Here is a 22172-nt window from a genome sequence, read left to right as displayed (position 1 = left end):
ATTATTATTTTAGACTAGACCTTTAAGATATAATAATAATAATATTAATATTAATAATAATAATAATAATATATGGGACTTATATTGCGATTTTCAAGGACCCAAAGTCCCTTTACAATTATAGAAATTAACAAGAAAAACCACAAAATATCAGACTTAACAAAACATGAATATCACTGCATTTTGTTAAGAAGCTATTTCTGTCTTTTGTTGTTAATACATTTGCAAAAATGTCGAAAAACCATTTTTTTCTTTGTCATTATGGTGTATTGTGTATAGATTAATGGGAAAACATTTATTTGATCAATTTTAGAATAAGGCTGTAACGTAACAAAATGTGGAAAAAGTCAAGGTTTCTGAATACTTTCAGAATGCACTGCATTTATACAGTATATACATATATACCTTTTACATATACTTTCCCTTATTATTTTCCACTAACTCTACCACCCCTCTCCTATTTGGAGTGCACTAATGGACATTACACTTAGGCTTCTATTTCCAGCTTATATATACTATACACATTTTACTGACACAATCTATTTTACAATAGTTATATTTTGTTTGTTTCATTCCCATCAATCCCTTCAGCTACCCTCAACCCCTCCCATCCAGTTTGATTTCTGTTTTCTGATTTCTGCCATATATTTTTTACTGTGCTGTTTCCCAAAAGTTCAGAAGCTATATACATATTACGGACAAAGTATATTTTACATTAGTTATCTTCTTGTTTTAAGTCCCACCCTTCAGCTCCACTCAACCACTCCCATTTATCGCTTCACACCATACATTCCTGTCCATCCGGTGCCTCCTCCACGCACCAGGCCTCCTGTAGGTCTCCCCAGCCTGGTGGGTCCTGTGGCAGCCCCACGCACCAGGCTGTCTCTCCGTCTCCTCCCTCCACGTTCTCCCGCCTGTCCGGCGCTTCCAGAGTCTCCCTCATATCCGGAGTCGCCAGAGCCGCCCGTCAGTCAGGAGCTGCGAGAGCCGCCCGTCAGTCAGTAGCTGCCAGAGCCGCCCGTCAGTCAGGAGCTGCCAGAGCCGGCAGTCACTCCGCCGCTGCCAGAGTCGCCCTTCACTCCAGTGCTGCCGGAGTCGCCCATCACTCCGCCGCTGCCGGAGTCGCCCATCACTCCAGCGCTGCCGGAGTCGCCCATCACTCCGGCGCTGCCAGAGTCGCCCATCACTCCGGCGCTGCCAGAGTCGCACTTCACTCCGGCGCTGCCAGAGTCGCCCATCACTCCGGCATAGCCGGAGTCTCCCGCCTGTCCGGCGCTGCCGGAGTCAAGGGTCCCCAGTCCGAGGTCGGCGGCGAGGGTTGCCGCTACAAAGGCGCCACTTAAGTACGCCAGAGCCGCCACCGCGGACAGATGCCCACCCAAACCCTCCCCTATGGATTTAGGTTTTGTGGACGAAGTTCGCACCTTTGGGGGGGGGGGGGGGGGGTACTGTCACGTCCTGACCTTAGTTCCTTTTTTATGTCTCTGTTTTAGTTTGGTCAGGGCGTGAGTTGGGGTGGCCATTCTATGTGTTTATTCTGTGTGTTGTATTTCTAGGTGTTTGGCCTGGTATGGTTCCCAATCAGAGGCAGTCGTCAATTGTTGTCTCTGATTGAGAACCATATTTAGGCAGCCTGTTTTCCCACTACGGGCTGTGGGTAGTTGTTTTCTGTCTCTGTGTCTGCACCAGACAGAACTGTTTCGTGTTGGTCTATTTTTGTTATTTTGTCTTAGTGTCCTGAGTTAAAATAAATATTAACATGGACACTTACAACGCTGCATTTTGGTCCGATCCTTCTCACTCCTCCTCAGAAGAGGAGGAAAACCGTTACAGGAGTCAGGGAAATCAAGAAGGGGAAGGGTCTGCCTCTTCATCAACTAGAAATACCTTCCACCTCAGGACAAGAAAAATAACAAGCTGGCACTTAACGAACTGTACGAGGCTATAAAGAAGCAGGAAAATTTGAACCCGGAGACTGCTTTTTCTTGTCTCTTGTTTTAATTCTGTCATTAACACCCGTAATGCCCAACTTCCGTCAGCACGTCTCCTTCGCCTCTCGGGGCAATGAAGTGCTAGACCACTGTTACTCTTCTCACAAGCAAGCATACAAGGTCCTCCCTCGTCCCCAATTCGGCAAATCAGATCATGATTCCATACTCCTGCTTCCTGTTTACAAGCAGAAGCTCAAACAGGAAGTACCGTGACTCGATCCATTAATAAATGGTCATCAGAGTCAGAGATTAAGCTGCAGTTCTACTTTGCTAGTGCTGATTGAAATATGTTCCTAGACTCCGCCGACAACAACGATGTGCTAACTCTTCATCTGTCACCGGCTTCATTAGGAAATGCATCAGCGAGGTAGTCCCCACAGTGAAGGTTGGCTGTTCCCCAATCAAAAACCCTGGATAAACACAGAGATTGGCCCTAAACTAAAGGACAGGGATGCCGCTGACAACCCTCAGGCTATGGCTAAGAACAGGAAAAAGTACAACAATTCCTGCTGCATCCTCCGCAGAGTCATCGAATTAGCAAAAGGACAATATGCTGTAGGAATAAACTGGACTACCCATTGTAAGTACTTGTGTATTTGGATTGATGATAAACTCTCTTTTAAAACAAATTGAAAAATGGACAAGAAGACCTGAGAATTAAGATACATTTCTTTCAAAGAAATAAATCCTGCCTCACTTTGGAAACTATAAGGAAGATTGTTCAAGCAACGCTTCTCCCAGTGCTTCTCCCAGTGCTTCTCCCAGTGCTTCCCCCAGTGCTTCTCCCAGTACTTCTCCCTGTGCTTCTCCCAGTGCTTCTCCCAGTGCTTGATTATAGTGATATAATCTACATGTATGCAGCAGCCTCTGTTTGAAAATATTTGGATTCAGTCTATCACTCAGCACTGCATTTTATCACTGGGGACAAATTTCATACACCACTGCATTTTGTATAGTTCTGTCAGCTGGGAGTCTCTGACTACCAGAAGGGCCCAGCATTGGCTACTTTTTGTATATAAAGCGGTCTATCAGAGACTTCCCCACTCCCTCAGCTCACATATTATTTGGAGATCCAGCAATGTTCAGACCCTCTCTCTGGACTGTCTGGGTCTGGAGGTCCCACAGGTCTACACTGAGCTGGGGAAAAATGCTTTTAGTTTTTTATGACCCCAGCTCATGAAATATCCTGCAGGCAACCTTGAAGCTGGACTCGCTAGTCTCCATTGGAAAGGTTAGATCCATTTTGAGGGAGATAAAATGTGCAAGTTGTGTTTGTTTTGATTAATCTTGTTGTATTTATTGTATTGTGTTGATGTTGGTATTTTGCTTTATGTTGAATTGAATTGCATGTTCACAGGGCTCCCTTGAGAATGAAATCCTAGTATCAATGGTGAACCCCGTGTCTAAATAACAGTTTCAAAAATAAATAAAAATACGTGAGGGCCCCCACCGACCCAGGAGTTGTTCTTAATGTTTTGTTCACTCAGCGTATATATCAGATTTATGTAATTCTCCATCGTTCCCTTTGAAAGTTCAATGCATTTGTATAATCTTATCAAATTTGTCATAGGTTTTTGCATACCTACACCATTGCACATTTGGAGACTTGACATAATTGATTAATGCCTTACTTACTGCCAATCCGTTTAGCTGGTAACCCCATGGTGAATTCAACTATGTTAAAATGAAGGTTGAGGTGAAATAAGGGGCAGATAGACACATACATAGAGAGAGAGAGAGAGAGAGAGAGAGAGAGAGAGAAGGAGCGAGAGAGGCCACTAGAACAGTCTGCAACTCCCGGCCTCACCCTAACAGTCTGGAACTCCCGGCATCACCCTACTAGAATGAGCCTTCCGTGCAAAACACAAACACGTACAGCAGTGATTAAAAGACATCCAGGTGAAGAGGTGTTTCATATTCACATTAACTACACCAATGGGCAGCCATTTTGCAACATTCTGACAATCTAATAAATACATCTCATACGTGTATATTGTATGCTATTGGTAAAATTATAATTTGGTTGTGTTTATGAAGATTGTGGGTGTTCCATCTGCTCCTACCACACCCTTTACTGCTCTCCCTCTTTCTCTCTGTGAATGTGTGATTGTGTGGGCGGAGACAGGTGTGCTGGAGGCGGAGCAGAGCCTCACCAGCTGCAACCTGTTCCATAATCAAGACCTCTTCAAATACTCAGCCCTGCCACTTCCACGCTGACAGATCGTAACCTCTGCTCAGTCAGTCTGTGTTTTAGCAGTTTGTTCCTGCGTAGAGCCTGGTTTCATGTTGTGCCGGTTTTCCTTTCTGCTACAGTTCTGTCCGCTCTGGTCCCTGTCTCCAGTCACACGTCTCGCCAGTCCTGCTACTCTGTCCTGGACACCCCACTCTACTGCTTCCTTGGATTCCTCTCCAGACTTGCTCACCCAGCCTCAACTCCCCTCGCTCCAGCCTCAGCACCTGGCCTGCACCCCATCTTTCCCTGGCCTGCTTTCCCTGGCCTGCACCCCATCTTCCCCCTGGTTTTCAATAAATATCTTGGTTACTTTATCCGTCTCCTCATCTGCTTTTGGGTTCATATATTTTTTGTAAGATCACCATAGCATTTCATTAGTTTGTTCTGTTTCCGCGTGCTCACGTGTGGAATGCATGGAACTGTTCTGTTTCCGCGTGCTCACGTGTGGAATGCATGGAACTGTTCTGTTTCCGCGTGCTCACGTGTGGAATGCATGGAACTGTTCTGTTTCCGCGTGTTCACATGTGGAATGCATGGAACTGTTCTGTTCCCACGTGCTCACATGTGGAATGCATTGAACTGTTCTGTTCCCGCGTGCTCACATGTGGAATGCATGGAACTGTTCTGTTCCCGCGTGCTCACATGTGGAATGCATGGAACTGTTCTGTTCCCGCGTGCTCACATGTGGAATGCATGGAACTGTTCTGTTCCCGCATGTGTTCACATGTGGAATGCATGGAACTGTTCTGTTCCCACGTGCTCACGTGTGGAATGCATTGAACAGCGGTTATTCTTGGAAAAAGTGATATTTAGAAATATAGCTAATCTCTTCAATTTTGAGAGTTACTTGGCAAAGTTAAGTCTTTTGGAAACTTTAGAATCTGTTCATTCTGATACTAATACCTCAACCAAACCAAAACGCCTTACCTGCTTGTGACTGTTTTTGACGCTCTGGTAAATAAATGACATGTCCTCTTACTACTGCTTATAACAAATTGTTCATATCGAAATTCAAACAACATATGTGTTAAATACACTTATTTAGGAAAAGTCAAAGATGGAGGGGGGAATCACTTTAAAAAGGGCAGAGATATTTCAATTTTAAATTAATATGCAGTCAACGTGACTGCCTCTGCGCTTCTTCATAGCCCTTCCTGCAGTTAAATGACCTAGTGGTTTCATGGGTGAAATGTTGTTAATAGTTTTCATAATTTCAGATTAAACAAAACGTTTTTTATTTAAATGGCTGAAAATCCAGCTTCTACTGTGGGCTCTCATAGGGCTCTGGTCAAAAGTATTGGGCTCTTAGGGCTCTGGTTAAAAGTAGTGTGCTCTAATAGGACTCTGGTCAAAAGTAGTGGGCTCGCTCATAGGACTCTGGTTAAAAGTAGTGTGCTCTAATAGGCCTCTGGTTAATAGTAGTGTGCTCTCATAGGACTCTGGTTAATAGTAGTGTGCTCTCTTAGGACTCTGGTTAAAAGTAGTGTGCTCTCTAATAGGACTCTGGTTAAAAGTAGTGTGCTCTATCATAGGACTCAGGGTAAAAGTAGTGTGCTCTATCATAGGACTCTGGTTAAAAGTAGTGTGCTCTCAATGGACTCTGGGTAAAAGTAGTGTGCTCTCTAATAGGACTCTGGTTAAAAGTAGTGTGCTATCATAGGACTCTGGTTAAAAGTAATGTGCTCTATCATAGGACTTAAAAGTGATGCAGTATTCAATGAATAGAGTGCTATTTCAGATGCAGCCAACGCTTCTTCAACACCTGTCTCTCATTCTATTAAAGGTGTTTTCACCTTGGTTATCAAACCGTCTTGTCGTTTTTAATTTAAATTCATGGGCTCTCCTTTTGCTTGTGTGGGTGATTGCAGGGGGTATAGGAGATGGGTCCTGGCTGGAAAATGTAATCCTTTCACCTGCTTTAATCTGTTCAGGGAATTCACCCTTCCTTATTGATCTACGCTCTAATAATCGCAGAAATGACTGTCCCCCTCCACCTACCTACGTCATGCAACCTATATATTTTTGGCTAGGGCTCACACATAAACTCGGGTACAGCACCATCATAGTTAGTACTGTGTGCTTTAATGAGAGCTGAGAGCCCTAGGGCTCGAATCAATCCGTATCGCCGAAGTTCAGCGCAACAGTGCATTTAAAATGTAAAGGTAATTTCTGATGGAGCTGATTTACCATGAATGCCGTCTCCGCGAACGTGGGAACATTGCCTTTAAATTTCAATTACCCTGTAGCACTGAACTTCGACGATCCGTATTGAGTCGAGCATTTGAGTCGAGCATTTGAGTCGAGCATTTGAAGACTCTTGTGTGTTTGCACATATGCACATATGCACATTTCTGCTGCAATGCAGGTTTTCCGTGTATCTCTCAATGCTCTTTGAATCATCTCTGAATGCACGCTGCATTATATCTGAGCTCCACGGAGGGAAGGCTTCATCCCTCATCAGCAGGGCTTAGAGAACTCCTGTTGAAACATGGCAGGATGAAAGAATATCACGTTGTTGAAGAGGACTCGTTGACCTCAATCGAAGACCCAGGATAAAATGCTTATCTCTCGGACAATATTGCTAGGAGTTGTGTTAAATTACAAGACAGTAAGAAAATTCCTGCAATATCATTAAAACAAAAATGCGTATTTCTGTTTATCTGACACTACCAACATTGCTGGTTGCCAAGAGAGACGAAAGTGCTAAGGAAGCATAGGGAGAGTAGGATAAATGACTTTGCATTTATATATGTGGTTATTTTTGTGTCACAGCTAAACGTTTATCAATAAAAATAAGTACATCACTGACACTGGATGTGCAGTACTACTGTAACACCCCATATCAGAGACTACTAGCAATTTGCCAGTTGCCATGCAAGAGCTAGGGTATTGATTGATATGTCAGGTTGCGGGGTAAAGTGTGGGTCAGGTTTTCACAGCAAAACTTCTTCGCCTTTCCACCCTGTTTGGACGGCTATGCAATGACCATAAGAAGTCAGTAAAATAACTACAAATCATTCTGACCCCTGTAGGAAACTCTTTGGTGGTTTTGGCTCATTCCGATCAGCTAACCGGGCTCAGACGTTTTATCTCTGCAGGCAACCTTGAGAACCGAATGCCAAAAAAAGAGGGTGTGATGGAGCGAGAGAGAGAGAGAGAGAGAGAGAGAGAGAGAGAGAGAATGAGAGAAAAGGACACAGAGAGAGGAGAGAGAAAGCAAGAAAGACAGTGAGAGAGAGAGAGAGAAAGAGAGAGAAAAATAAATAGAAAAAACAGAGGCAAATAGATAAAGTGGACTTGGTGGACAGCCAGGTGGATCATTACCTTCTGCTGTACAAATGTGATGTAGTGGACAAGGTGAAACTGATAGTTTGGAAATGAAAAAAGAGCGTGGACAGACACTTAATCACTAGAGCTTAGCCTGCCGGTGGTAGGTCCGGTACGGTTTGGTGCAGCATGGCTGATACAGAACTCCTCCTAGCTCTATCTCCTTTTCAAGGTGTTCTCTCCGATGTTGACCGAGACACATCAACAAGCCCATCCCATCCCACCCACCACCTCTGTAGGGAGGGGACAGAGTTAAAGACGATTAAAACCCCCACTGCCCACTTTGGAACGTTCCACTGAGCAGTAAGGCCAAGGAAACATATTAGTCCTCCACTCCACCTTCTCTATCTATTACGTTGCCAGGGGCACAACTTTCACTAGGGACGGAGGGATATGTCACCCCCACATTCTTTTGAAAGAGCCTGGTCACCATGCCAGTTTTATCATTGGAATGTGATACAAAATGGGGAAACGGAGTGCTTTAGGACCATACAAATGCCTCCGAGTGGTCGGGTAGGCTGTTTGGAGTGTTTATCCGACTGAATAAAAAAAAATATATATATATATATATACATATATATATATATATATATATATATATATATATATATATATATATATATATATATATATATATATATATATATATATATATTATGCCCCTCTCCACCCACTTCTAAAACCAAAGTTGCGCCCCTATACTTTTCTATACTTGGATTTTTTGAAAGGCTGGGTGAGGCGCTATTGATTTGTTTGCTACAAGATGAGGATTCCCAGTATCTGAATGAATGTTGTTCTTTTACTCTGCATTGTCCAGTAGGACAACACAAGTTTGAAAAGGCAAAAGTGTCAATTTTCTCATGTGTATTTTAAACCAATGTATTACCAACCTTATCACATAATAAACTTTTCTTTATATAATTATTCAAATGACCTTATTCTCTGCCTCCATGTTTGGCTTTAGGGATTTGGTTCTCAAGTTTTCTACCATGCGTAGAAAAATACTGCTTATAACCTCACTGATGGAAAATACATTGATCCTCCCTAAACGGAAACTGGAAAACAAATGATACTTAAAGGTTAACTTCTTATTTTCCATTTCGAAAGAAAACAGTAAAAACCCTGGCTTTTCTCCTTGCAAGTTATTCCCTGAAGGTCTACCAACAGAAATGAATGGAAAGAGTGAGATTCCTTGTCTTGTAATTCAATATGGTGTGGATGCTGCCTTATACGAAGGATCTGAACCAAGAGAGTGGACATGACGCCAAGATGGCCCCAGAGTGGACCAAAAGAAACTGATACTGAGCACGATAATGATATTTTCAAGGAAAGGGACTGCCTGTGAGGCTCAAGGTTGTCTGAATGGTAATGATGGTCAAATAGCTGCGTCAGACACACACACAAACACACTGATCTCATCCCAACAGACACCTTCAGAATGGGGGAAACTGGAGCACCCTTGAACAGAATGGTTATACCCATGGACCGGATTTCGAATTGTGAATTTAATACTTTAATGCCCTATAACTTTTGCATGATAATGTTTACCGTTGATAGAGCCTGGTTAGTTGGTGTTCATCCTATAACCCGTCTCCATGGAATTCAGATTTTTAGCCTTTCAGAATCTTTGACATTTAAATCCATGTCAAAACGCTAGACTCTCTCATTTTATAATCATAATTTTGTCATGATTTTGTTGATGCAGCTTTTGTCCTCATGCTGCTCCTCTTGAAAGCAAAGTTCACAAGTGATGTAAGATTTTAATTTGACCAGTTTTCTACAGCAGGAAAATAATCCTGCAGCAACAGGAAATGTGACTTGTAATGGATCACAACTAAAATAACCGGGCCCTTTCTTCAAATTTCGCCTACAATTACAGTTAACACAGCTAGCCCAATTATGATATTAATGATTGGTCTTTTGACCAATAAGATGCAATAGTTTGCCAATATTTGGGCTGTCTATGTAAATGCAGCCATATTAAAGGATACATTTCTCGTAAGTGAAAATCAAGTCTGAAATGTCAAAGTGGATATTACAAACTTCAGAAACCCTTTGAAACCTCAAATACACTAAACATTTCACAGTTCCTGCATTTTTGAAGGGTAGTTCTTCAACAAGGTGATCAAATTAAGATAATACATCTGTATATTGATGATCATTCTGTTGTTCCCTGTCAAGATTACAGTCTAAGTGTTTGGGGAACATTAGCCTAATTCCTAGTAATCTGGACATTTTCTGACATTTGGGATATGCACCTCAGGAGCGTTGTGTTCCCTCCTAATTAGTAGCTTTGCTTTGCCTCAAAATGTTCCCTTAATTAAATGGAGATGTCTAACTGCTGCTGTTGCTTTCGTTTACAGGACAAAATCCAATAGAAATGCGACACTGCATGCGACACATTTAGTAAGGTAACAGTGTTAGATCGCTTAATTCATGTGCTTTGAGGCACATTCCTACCCCTCTGGAACCTTAAGTTTGCACCCTATTCCCTATGTAGTGTACACATTTTGACCAGAGCACTATGGGCCTTGGTGAAAAGTACTGCACTACATAGGGACACAAACATAGAATAGCAAGCTCCAGATCATTTTAGTTTAGGTTAGTTATTTAATTCTAACCATACATAAAACACCAACAAACAAAAAAACATACAATCACATGAGTAAAATCATTACGGATAACACATAATAATGTCTGGGACTTATTTCCATTCTGGTCCTCTTGAGACAAGATGGCTAGATAATATCCAACGCGGTTGAACACAGTATGACAGTGAGATAATAAAACATCTACATGGTACATGTGCAGTTATTTGGGCATTTTGACAGTCAGATCAATTTGAAGCTGTCCACTTCAGATAGAGAGATAGCAGTGACATAGTGGATTAGCTTCCAAATCAGTGTTATTAATAGTCATCTGTCTTGTCTCCAAGAGTATTACGCCATGTCTTAGACTGTGTCCCAAATGACACTCTATTCCCTATAAAGTGCACTGCTTTTTATCCAGGGACTCTGGTCAAAAGGAGTGCACTATGTAGGGAAGAGGGTGTCATTTGTGACACAACTCATACTACTACACGCATTTAGTTTACGCAGGGCCGGCTCTAGCCTTTTGCCCCCCCCCAAATTGGCAACATTTTTAGAGGCACCCCTCTTGACGGCAGATACATTTTCCGTATTTCTGCACATTTTGCCATGTGGAGGAGAGAATATTTAGTCTTTTTTAACACATTTCATGCAATTCTACTCTTCTACAGACATTTTAGCAGTTTTTGCCAGCACATTTTATGCAATTCTACACAATTCCAGATATCATTGAAATGGTGAGAGAGACTAACAAAAGCAATGGGGCCCCCGGAGGTCAGGGCCCTTGGGCATGTGCCCTGCTTGCCCGGTCGGTATTTGGCCATGATTACTACAAGTTTAGATAACTGTCTGGACTAATTTACCAATCTAAATTTGTTTCGCTAATATGTCTAATTGAGCTCCTGTCAGTGACTTGCAAAACAATAGAAAAACTGCTGATGCGCAAGCAAATTTCAAAATTACACCTTGTGTATTCTACTATTCAAACTCTCAACAATAAGTTGAGACACCGACTGAGTTCCTCCTGGGCCCCCTAGCTGAAAGGGGCCATAAGCAACCACTTATGTCGCTTTTGCCTGGAGCCGGCCCTGAGGAATTGCATCCTAATATCTTGTGTTTGATGGAAATGGAACATGTTATACCATGTCACATGTTTCTTATTCTGTAAGCTGTGTTCCCTTTGAGTTAGATTTCCAACAGTGCAAGTCCACTATAATGTGTCTTGACAAAATAAATTCATACTGTAAGTGTCCATATTGGTGTGTTACAGTTATGTGTTGCAAAGTTGTCCTTACACATGAGGCAAACATATATCTTCTAACCAGGCTTACTGCACTACACAAAGAAGCGTTCAATAATGACAAAACAGTGATCTCCTAGACATACGCATACAATTAAGATTAACACTGTAACAAAGGGTAAATGTAATTTCTGAACCTACAGTAACAATACGCCAATCGAGCTCAAATACAATGCCTCTAAATGCCTGATGCCAAGCAGACACATTACATAGCTAAACAAGTACAGAGCGAATTACACAGTATGTTGTCCAGCCTTCTGGTCTTTGATTCCCTGAAAGGTTGTTGTCAAGGCATTTCATCCTGCTCCACCTGATCAATAGTGTTTCCCTAATGATGACAGAAAATGATGAGTTTGAGTGCAGGGAGGCTGTATTAATGCATGGTCGGGCACCCTCACAATCACTGATCAATAACTTACAGACACCCTTTTGCCAGAAGAAAAATGACTTTGGCTGGCTGACCTGGATTGTGAGTGTGTGTAGGGCGGAGGAGAGTTGCTGTGTGTGTGTGTGTGTGTGTGTGTGTGTGTGTGTGTGTGTGTGTGTGTGTGTGTGTGTGTGTGTGTGTGTGTGTGTGTGTGTGTGTGTGTGTGTGTGTGTGTGTGTGTGTGTGCATGTTTGCAAGTTGTTTTCCTTATCCACTCACCCATTTGACCTTCTCCTAGTCCTAAGTGATTGTTGCCCATTGAACTAAAAAGAGTGAGTCCAGAAAAAGGAAATGATGATATAGTGTAGTTCTATGATACAGTTCTATGATGTAGTTCTATAATCCAGTTCTATGACAGTTCGATGATACAGTTTTATGATACAGTTCTATGATGTAGTTCTATTATGAAGTTCTATGACACAGTTCTATAATACAGTTCTATTATACAGTTCTATGATACATTTCTATTATACAGTTCTATGATACGGTTCTATGATACGGTTCTTTGAAACAGTTCTATGATACAGTTCTATGATACAGTTCTATGATACGGTTCTATGAAACAGTTCTAGGATACTGTTTTATGATACAGTTCTATGATACGGTTCTATGAAACAGTTCTAGGATACTGTTTTATGATACAGTTCTATGATATGGTTCTATGAAACAGTTCTATGATACAGTTTTATGATACAGTTTTAGGATACTGTTTTATGATACAGTTCTATGATATGGTTCTATGAAACAGTTCTATGTTACAGTTCTATGATACAGTTCTAGGATACTGTTTTATGATACAGTTCTATGATATGGTTCTATGATGTGGTTCTATGATACAGTTCTATGATACAGTTCTATGACACGGTTCTATGATACGGTTTCATGGGCCAGCTTGGCTGTGTCCCAGTGATTTTTTCCAACAGTTAGAACAAAGCTACACCAACGCAGCAGCTTCACAGAATATGTTCCGGTTGCATAGCCACAAAACATAACCTTGGAAGGAGAGGCAGGTGTACAACCTCTCCTTCTCAGTTCTATTCCAGTGTTTCTCCACACACAAGTCAAGTTAGACAGCCCCTTTGAATGACAAGACAAGCACACCTGCGTGAGATTGACAGAAGACAGACAAGTCAACAAAAGAAGACGATTCCATCACATCATTGTCATCTGACATACAATGAGAAGACAATGTGACCTACTTGTTGTGTGTATGTACTGATATGTATGTGCAACTGAAAGACACACACACACACACACACACACACACACTGACACGTGTGTGCAACTGAAAGATGCACACACACACACACACACACACACACACACACACACACACACACACACACACACACACACACACACACACACACACACACACACACACACACACTGCATGTTAATGTTTTTAAATATATGTAAGTCTTTTCCGTTATGTGTCGGACCCTGGTAAGACTACCGTAGCTGTCGCCATTGGCGTCGACTAATGGGGATTCTAATAAATCAAATCAAACATAATGTTCCCGTTGGGATGCAGCCTGTTTAGATGTTATTCAAGTAAACCTCCACACAGACAAAATCCAATTTACATCAAATGTAGAAAGACAGATAACTCCTCCAACATTGCATTGTGTGTTTATGTTAGGGGTAGTTTAGATGGGAGAAAGACAGATAACTCCTCCAACATTGCATTGTGTGTTTATGTTAGGGGTAGTTTAGATGGGAGAAAGACAGATAACTCCTCCAACATTGCATTGTGTGTTTATGTTAGGGGTAGTTTAGATGGGAGAAAGAGAGATAACTCCTCCAACATTGCATTGTGTGTTTATGTTAGGGGTAGTTTAGATGGGAGAAAGACAGATAACTCCTCCAACATTGCATTGTGTGTTTATGTTAGGGGTAGTTTAGATGGGAGAAAGACAGATAACTCCTCCAACATTGCATTGTGTGTTTATGTTAGGGGTAGTTTAGATTGGAGAAAGACAGATAACTCCTCCAACATTGCATTGTGTGTTTATGTTAGGGGTAGTTTAGATTGGAGAAAGACAGATAACTCCTCCAACATTGCATTGTGTGTTTATGTTAGGGGTAGTTTAGATTTGAGAAAGACAGATACTACACCAACATTGCGTTGTGTGTTTATGTTAGGGGTAGTTTAGATTGGAGAAAGACAGATAACTCCTCCAACATTGCGTTGTGTGTTTATGTTAGGGGTAGTTTAGATTGGAGAAAGACAGATAACTCCTCCAACATTGCGTTGTGTGTTTATGTTAGGGGTAGTTCAGATGGGTGAAAGACAAAACAAAACAACATCATGTCAAATGTCTTTCTATAGCTCTCTATAACTCAGCATAGATGGCCTTATTCATTTGCTTAGCTTCATTGTCAATGAATGAAATGCAAGCAAAGACTATTATGCAGTCTTTTTGTCTTGGATGGAAAAGTCATCCATACAATCAAATATAACTTGTTATAATTTACCCTGTATTAACGTTGTCATAGACCAAATATGACATCACATTTCCAAGGATGGTGAATTGTATTTTTTTGATGAGAAAATGCATACTGTACAGGTGAAATAAGATTGACAGACAAGATAAATGGTTTCTTGGTATGCTAATGCAACAGATGTGTGTTCTAATTGGTTCAGCGACATTTGAGAAGCACATGTGTCTGTAAAGTGTCTGCCGGTTAAAAAAATTAGATTTCAAAATCAATATTGCTTTTCAAACTCAATATCACTCATCACAGTGAAGTGGTGCGGTTAGTCAGTGTGGGGAAATACAGGCTTTCCGATCATATTCAAGACAGATTATTACACCTGGGAATAGTTCATCATGTGCAACGGCATGAAACGACTTAGAAAATAAACATCTATCTCCATAAAGGAACCTTTTTCACAGTCTTGCTTATTACAAATGTAACATATTGGTGTTGTCTTTATTTAACAACACAATTGAACTCTACAGCGTGATACTGGACCCATGACATATAGGTTTGTGTTATGTATGTTCTACTGTGCATTGATATTGAAAGGCCATACCGCTTTCAATGTCAAGAATGTAGTTAAATTAGCTTTAAAATGAAAGCTTCCATACTTCCACATTTATGCATTAAAAATGGCTACTCTGTCCACCTCCACATATATTGCTGCTGCTATGAGCACAACAATTACCTTAACTACTTTCACCTAAACATGTGTAATTACCTTAACTACTTTCACCTAAACATGTGTCATTACCTTAACTACTTTCACCTAAACATGTGTAATTACCTTAACTACTTTCACCTAAACATGTGTAATTACCTTAACTACTTTCACCTAAACATGTGTAATTACCTTAACTACTTTCACCTAAACATGCGTAATTACCTTAACTACTTTCACCTAAACATGTGTAATTACCTTAACTACTTTCACCTAAACATGTGTCATTACGTTAACTACTTTCACCTAAACATGTGTAATTATCTTAACTGCTTTCACCTAAACATGTGTAATTATTCTAAATAGTTAATGGCCAGTAATATGTTCACCTTTGACTTAAGAAATTATACAGATGCATGAAGTGATAATTCAAGACAAGATCATATTTAATGTATTGACATGATCATTACGGTAAAAGTAGGTCACCTTGGATACAGCAATACACAAACATTGTTGCAGTTAAAGTATACCGTATATAACTTAGTGAAGTACTGAAACAATGCTAGGATACCGACAGAAATATTTTTCATCAGAATGTTATATGGGCACTGGACAGCCCGTTTATTATCTATTTCTTGTTTTCTTTTACCCATCCATTTTGTGACCATGACATTACGGGTCACAAAATGTTTTTCAGTGCAAAGGGTACATGCTTTTCTTTAGGGTGAAAAGATTGCTTCCACCTGTTGGAAGAATGCGTGCATTGTACTGCAATTATGGTGTCTTCAGGGTGTCTAGCAATTTCTGCAATTGAAGACAAAACAGTTTAAGAAGTAAACAAACAGTCGGATACTTGCTGAATCAAGTGTCCGGCCCCCCTAGAGTCGATTGACACACCCATGCGTCAAACGTTGAAGTAGTTGTTTTTTGTTGCTCTATGACATCCGCATGCTTTACATCAGTCGTCTGAACTCTCTGACACCAACGTTTTCATTTTCAAGAGGTCTTCTCACAAAACTGACTGTCTGAACCGTTTGAGCTAAAACTGAATAAGTCACATATATCGAAAGTGTGATTCTCACAAACACAAAGGTGTTGGTTGTTTTGCTTACACAATATCCATAGGTGGTAAAAAGTGCCACAAATAAAGTGACCAAACATGGTCCAAAAATATAAATAAATGATTCTCAGTTTTCTTATATCTCTCATATATAGGACAGCTTCAAACCTTTATTCCTTATGATTTCGTTTTGGAATGTGTTTTTCCATGTGCAAATATGTTACTCAATGTGTTTCTATGGGCTATAGCAATATAGACCAAATTCAATGTTTCATCACATATTATATTTTATTTATTTTTATACCTACAGGTGTCCTAAAATTCAAATAACTTCATGATCAATTTGTATGACCATCTTAAAACAATTCAATATGCTATCCCTTTCGATATTGCAATCTAAGGGCTTAGGCCAGTGGTATTTTCAGCGGGGACCCATTTTTTTCCATCTGAATTTCTGGGGATTACTTGTTGCCTACCCCACCTCAGTTCTCTTGTGACTCTGGCTTAGACCTACAGGGGTTAAGGTTGAGGCAGAATATGTTTTAAAGGCTTTGACCAAGGTAACACAATAGGGCATTAAATAGCGGCCCATTGCATTAATAGGAAAAGGTAAAAAAATAAAGAAAGAAATAAAGAAAAGTACAATTATGTTGACAGTTTTGCAGCTTTACAATACATGTTGAGGCTCTGGATCCATATCCCATTGTCCTTTAACTCCTGCTGACAGAAAGATGAGCCCCAGCCCTACCACAGAAAGACTGTCTCATAAATAAGTCATATCTCCAGTCTTAAACATGCATTTAGAGATAGTTTTGTAAGGTAGTATGACAGAGGGCTACATGTGAAGGAGGAGGAGCGCTGGTTTGAAGGGGGTAGCATGAAGAGTTACAACAAAAAAATGAAATTAAGAAAGAACGAAGGAATGAAAAAAGAAAGAAAAGAAAGAAAGAAAAAAGAAAGATAAATAGAAAGAAAGAAAGAAAGAAAGAATAAACAGAAACATGCATCCTGTTTGTTTTAAGGCACTAAAGTAAAACTGCAAAAAATGAGGCAAAGAAATGTACTTTATCATCTGAATGCAAAGCGTTATGTCTGGTGCAAATCCAACACGTCACTGAATCCCACTCTTCATATTTTCAAGCTTGGTGGTGGCTGTATTATGTTAAGGGTCTGCATGTCATCGGCAAGGACTAAGGAGTTGTTAGGGTAAAATGAAACGGAATAGAGCTAAGCACAGGCAAAATCCTAGAGGAAAACCTAGTTCAGTCTGCTTTTCTAACAGACACTGGGGGACAACAACCTAAAACACAGCAGGACAACAACCTAAAACACAAGGCCAAATCTACACTTGACTTGCCTACCAAGATGACATTGAATGTTCCTGAGTGGCCTAGTAACAGTTTTGACATTCCAATTTGTCAAATCTTGAATAATATTTTAAAGAACAATGTGCAAATGTTGTACAATCCAGGTGTGTAAAGCTCTTAGAGACTTACCCAGAAAGACCCACAGCTGGAATCGCTGCCCAAGATGATTCTAACATGTATTGTATGTACATGGGTGAGAGAAAAAAATGAATTGAATTCATTTCGAATTCAGGCTGTAACACAACAACATAAGAATATGTCAAGGGGTACATTTTTAATGGTCACCTTTTAATCAGGACAGAAGCTTCCAGGAGAAAATCTGTATGATGAATCGCTCCATAAAATGAAATGCCCGGGACAGTGAGTAAAGGAAATAATATTGCCCTCCACTTATGCAAGGAGATCTCAGTGTTTGCTTAAAGGGGAAGTGAGAGTTGTGGGAAAGGCTGGGCAACACTTCAGATGAAGTTATTCTTACCTATGTAGGAACACCGTAATTGCTCTATAGTAACCCTTTTCAGTAACCCTGCACCTTTAAGTTTTCCTTATATAACTGTAGTAACAACAGAATTTACTTAAAAACAGACATTCTGGTAACATTAAATAACATTAAAGAGTTAATACATTTAAATTGAATAGTACAGTAATTGTCTTGAACAGCCCTTCAGTCATTATACTTCTGAAATAACAAACCAGATGCAAGTGCTTTGTAAAACCTGTCCCATAGATTGCAATAGAAAGCCTTGGCTTGATTACATAGTGTGATTAAACCCAGTCTGCATTGATTCCCCCACAAACATGTTTGACCTCTCCACTGACCTTAACATCCATCTCAGTGTCTCCAGCCACTTGGCATTCTACGTTTACTGCCTTTTTCTAAAGGCATTGTTTCATTTGTATTGTTCTGGGGCTGTCTGAACTACATTGAGTGCCAATGGACATATTGCTCTCTCTCTCTCTCTCTCAATCTCTCTCTCTCAATCTCTCTCTCTCTCTCTCTCTCTCTCTCCCTGTCTCTCTCTCGCTCTCTCTCTCAATCTGTCTCTCCCTGTGTTGAATAATTGATGCATTGACTGCCAGAGTATTCATGGACACAAAAAGGCTTTTCCTATTCACTGTTCAACACTGCTGGAATCCTAACTAGTCCTCCCTGGTGGAAGAGTGTACAGTGCTGCTGAGAGAGGGATGTTTAGCACGAACATACAGTTTGTGTACCCTCGTATGAACCCTCCTGATCTCAAGAGCTTACATTCTGTCTCGAAACAGAACGGGGCTACAGTTTTTGTCCTTCACCATCTGATTACTGCATATACACTGTTGTATCTTACTACAGATGTAGGATCTTACTTTTAGCAAGGTTCTGTGCAGGAACATTCTCAGGAACAAAATGAAGATGCCTCCATATCAATATGATTACAAACCTGACCTCAAACAAGTATGACTTTCACTCAACTCAATGAACATTTCAAGAGTGTGAGTATTTATTTGAATACATTGTAACTACATTATCACTATCAGTCTACAGGCTCTCTCTGTAGCTAATCCCTGTGTAGCAGTTGTAAGCCTACATGTCGTAGAATTGAGATGCGCCGTCAAAAAACCAATCACTCTTCTGTCCTGACCTTGGAGAAACTCACCCTGTTGGGTCTTCCACAGCCACCGCATTACCAGGGTTTATTTACCTAGCGTCTATTATTCTCAGTCATCGTCATGTTGTTATTTATTCATGTTCTCACGCAGGCAGCCAGGCGGATTATGAATCATACAATTAAAGAGGATTTGTGCACAATGAGCAGCAATCTAATAGTGGAAGCCACATTAAACCACATAAGAGGCAATGTGGCTTGGTAGACAGCCTCTGTATATATAATGCTTATCCTGAGACATCACTGGTGAAGTAACTCGCCATAGGATTCTACAGCAACCTTTCTTAAAGTATGGGTCCCACTGACCTATTATGATGGTGCGCGACGTGTCAGAGTAAATGTATAATTATTTCATTAATTACTGGAATTGATTTGGTCAAGTGCAACTGCGCTCTCTGTTCAGTGCGCTCTCTGCTCAGCAGCAGTCTCTGCTGCCCAGCAGCGATCTCTGCTCAGTTTGGCAACTAGGCAAGTGTCAGAGGGAGATGCCGTGTGCTTTGCGGTTTACCAGATATTTTTTCTGTCGTTTTCTTGAAGATCACTCCGCGACCCACACGATGCAGCGCCCTCGTTCAAGTCACTGACTTGTTATTCCCACTCGCCATCACTCACCGCTGTCATGCAATGGGCTCATGATAGACACAAGTTCTGACTGAGCTCATTTGTCATGAAACACATTGTGTTTTGTGTGTGGAAGTGCGTAGTAATGAGTCTCTCATAATGAACAAATGAATAAAACGACACATCCTGACCAAACATTCACAACATGATGGTAAACCCAAGGAGTTATTTCAGAACAGGGCTTAATGCTCCAGGAAACAGTGCTTCGACATGGAAAGTGAGTCATCTAGCAAGGCATTGTTGTCATTTTATAACAGCAGAAATAAGGGAGTACTAACTAACTCTCATAGTAGTAGATGTGAGTTTCTCTTTCAAACAATCCCCTGGCCTTGTACACAGCTAATAACTAACATTTGCCAAAGCAAGCTAGCTACTGATAGTGCAACCCTAGTAACAGTACAGATGAAGATGAAAAATGATCAGACCTACTTTACATCTTACTGTAGAAATGACTGTTGAAAATGAGTCTAGGTTGGAACTGTTGCTGTTAAAATACAATAATAATGTGTATTCTTTCTTAACTGGAATAAACTGATTGAATGAAGCAAGATACTTTTTGAGGCAAACATACTCACACAGTTCTGGGTTGCTCATCTACAGCAGGAAGCGGTCTCCTGCCTGACTGAGAAAGCAGCAGATGTTCTGGTCCAGTTTGGCACCACATATCTATGTGAGTCAGGGTTTTCAACTCTGACATACTTAAAAAACAAGTCCAGAAACAGTTTCAAGGCTGAGCATGACCTCAGTGCTATACTGTCAAAAACAGAGCCCAGAATAGACATGCTCTCATTAGGACTGTGTGTGTGTTTCCTGGACTACATCGGTGTGATGTGATGCGATCGATCACTTTATTCCATTTCAGAATAAAACATGTGTATTGTATTTTAACAGCAACAGTTCCAACATAGACTTTCTTTCAACAATCATTTCTACAGTAAGATGTACAGTAGGCCTGATCATTTTTCATCTGTACTGTTACTTAGGTTTGCACTATCAAAAAGCCGGTGTGTGTGTGTTCTGTTATTCATCTGTGTGAAGTGATCAATCAGTTTATTCCAGTTCAGAATTTAAATGATTTATTGTATTTCAACAACAACAGTTCCAACCTAGACAGATACAATATGTAAGAGTGTTTTTAATGAGGGAAATAAACATGAATAGATATTTATATGCATACTTAATTTCATTGTTAATTGTTTTTGTCGATATTGCATTTGTTTTAGGCATAAGGGCAATGAATTTTATCGATATCTATGTATAGTTGCATATTTTCCTAAGCTCGGGTCCCAGGAAAATCACAGAATATCTAATTTGGGTCCCAGGCTGAAAAGGTTTAAGAACCCCTGGTCTACAGCCATTAATCAGGGTTAACAGAGGGACCCGGTTGTGATTCTGTAGTGAGAGAGTTTGGTGTCTATTAGTATGTAACTCAAACTAACGTATGCTTTCATGATGACAGCATCCAACCAAGTCATCATGTAGTGGAGACTGGAAGGGAAGGCGGGAGAGAGGGAGGGAGGTAAGGGAGACTGGGAGGGAAGGATGGAGTCTGTGATAGAAGGAGGGAGATTGGAAGGAGGGAGAGAAGGAGGGAGACTTGGAGGGAAGGAGGGACAGAGGGGTGGAAGGAGGGAGGCTGGGAAGGAAGGAGGGATAGAGAAAGAGAGAGAGAGTGAGAGAGACAGAGAGAGATTAGGCCAGTGTTACGCCTGTGTTTTTCCTTCAAAGCCTGAGTATGTAGTTAAGAACCAACATTCCACCGACTACTTTAAGATAGAAGTGACTGAAACATTGACAAAAAAACACGGAGTGGCAGTGTCTGCTAGCGGAGTGAGAAGTGACTGGAGCTCAGGCTCATTAAGTCTTGTTTTGGCCCGAGGCGATGATACCAATGTGGGCCCCAGCAGTCAGACTGTGTTGGGTGGACAGACACCTCGCAAGGCAGGTAGACGACTGGCAGAGAGTGAGAGAGCAGAGAGAGAGAGCAGAGAGAGAGAGAGAGAGAGAGAGAGAGAGAGAGAGAGAGCGAGAGAGAGAGAGGGATGCTCAGCAGCCTTACTGGTCTGAGGCCAAACCACATGACTAACAATATTAGACACCACATGGAACACAAAGCCTTCACTATCTCATCCTGGAATATCCAAGGCCTGAGGTAATCTGCCTTTGGCCTAAAGAGCAGGAACCTGGACTTCATCAAATAAATACAGACATTGTCATAGTACAAGAACCATGGTACCATGCTACAAGAACCCACTGGTTGCCCTATCGGTTACAGAGAGCTCGTGGTCCATTCCAAACTACGAGGTGTGAAACAGGGAAGGGGTTCAAGGGGAATGCTAATTTGGTATAGAGCCAATCTAACTCACTCTATTAAATTAATCAAAACAGGAACATTTTACATTTGGCTAGAAATTCAGAAGGAAATGATCTTTAACAGAGAAAAACATCCTCCTGTGTGCTAACTATA

This window comes from Oncorhynchus mykiss, chromosome 11 (genome assembly GCF_013265735.2).
Source record: "Oncorhynchus mykiss isolate Arlee chromosome 11, USDA_OmykA_1.1, whole genome shotgun sequence".
Classification (NCBI taxonomy): domain Eukaryota; kingdom Metazoa; phylum Chordata; class Actinopteri; order Salmoniformes; family Salmonidae; genus Oncorhynchus; species Oncorhynchus mykiss.
The sequence above is the reverse complement of the archived record's forward strand: the minus strand, read 5'-3'. Positions refer to the sequence as shown.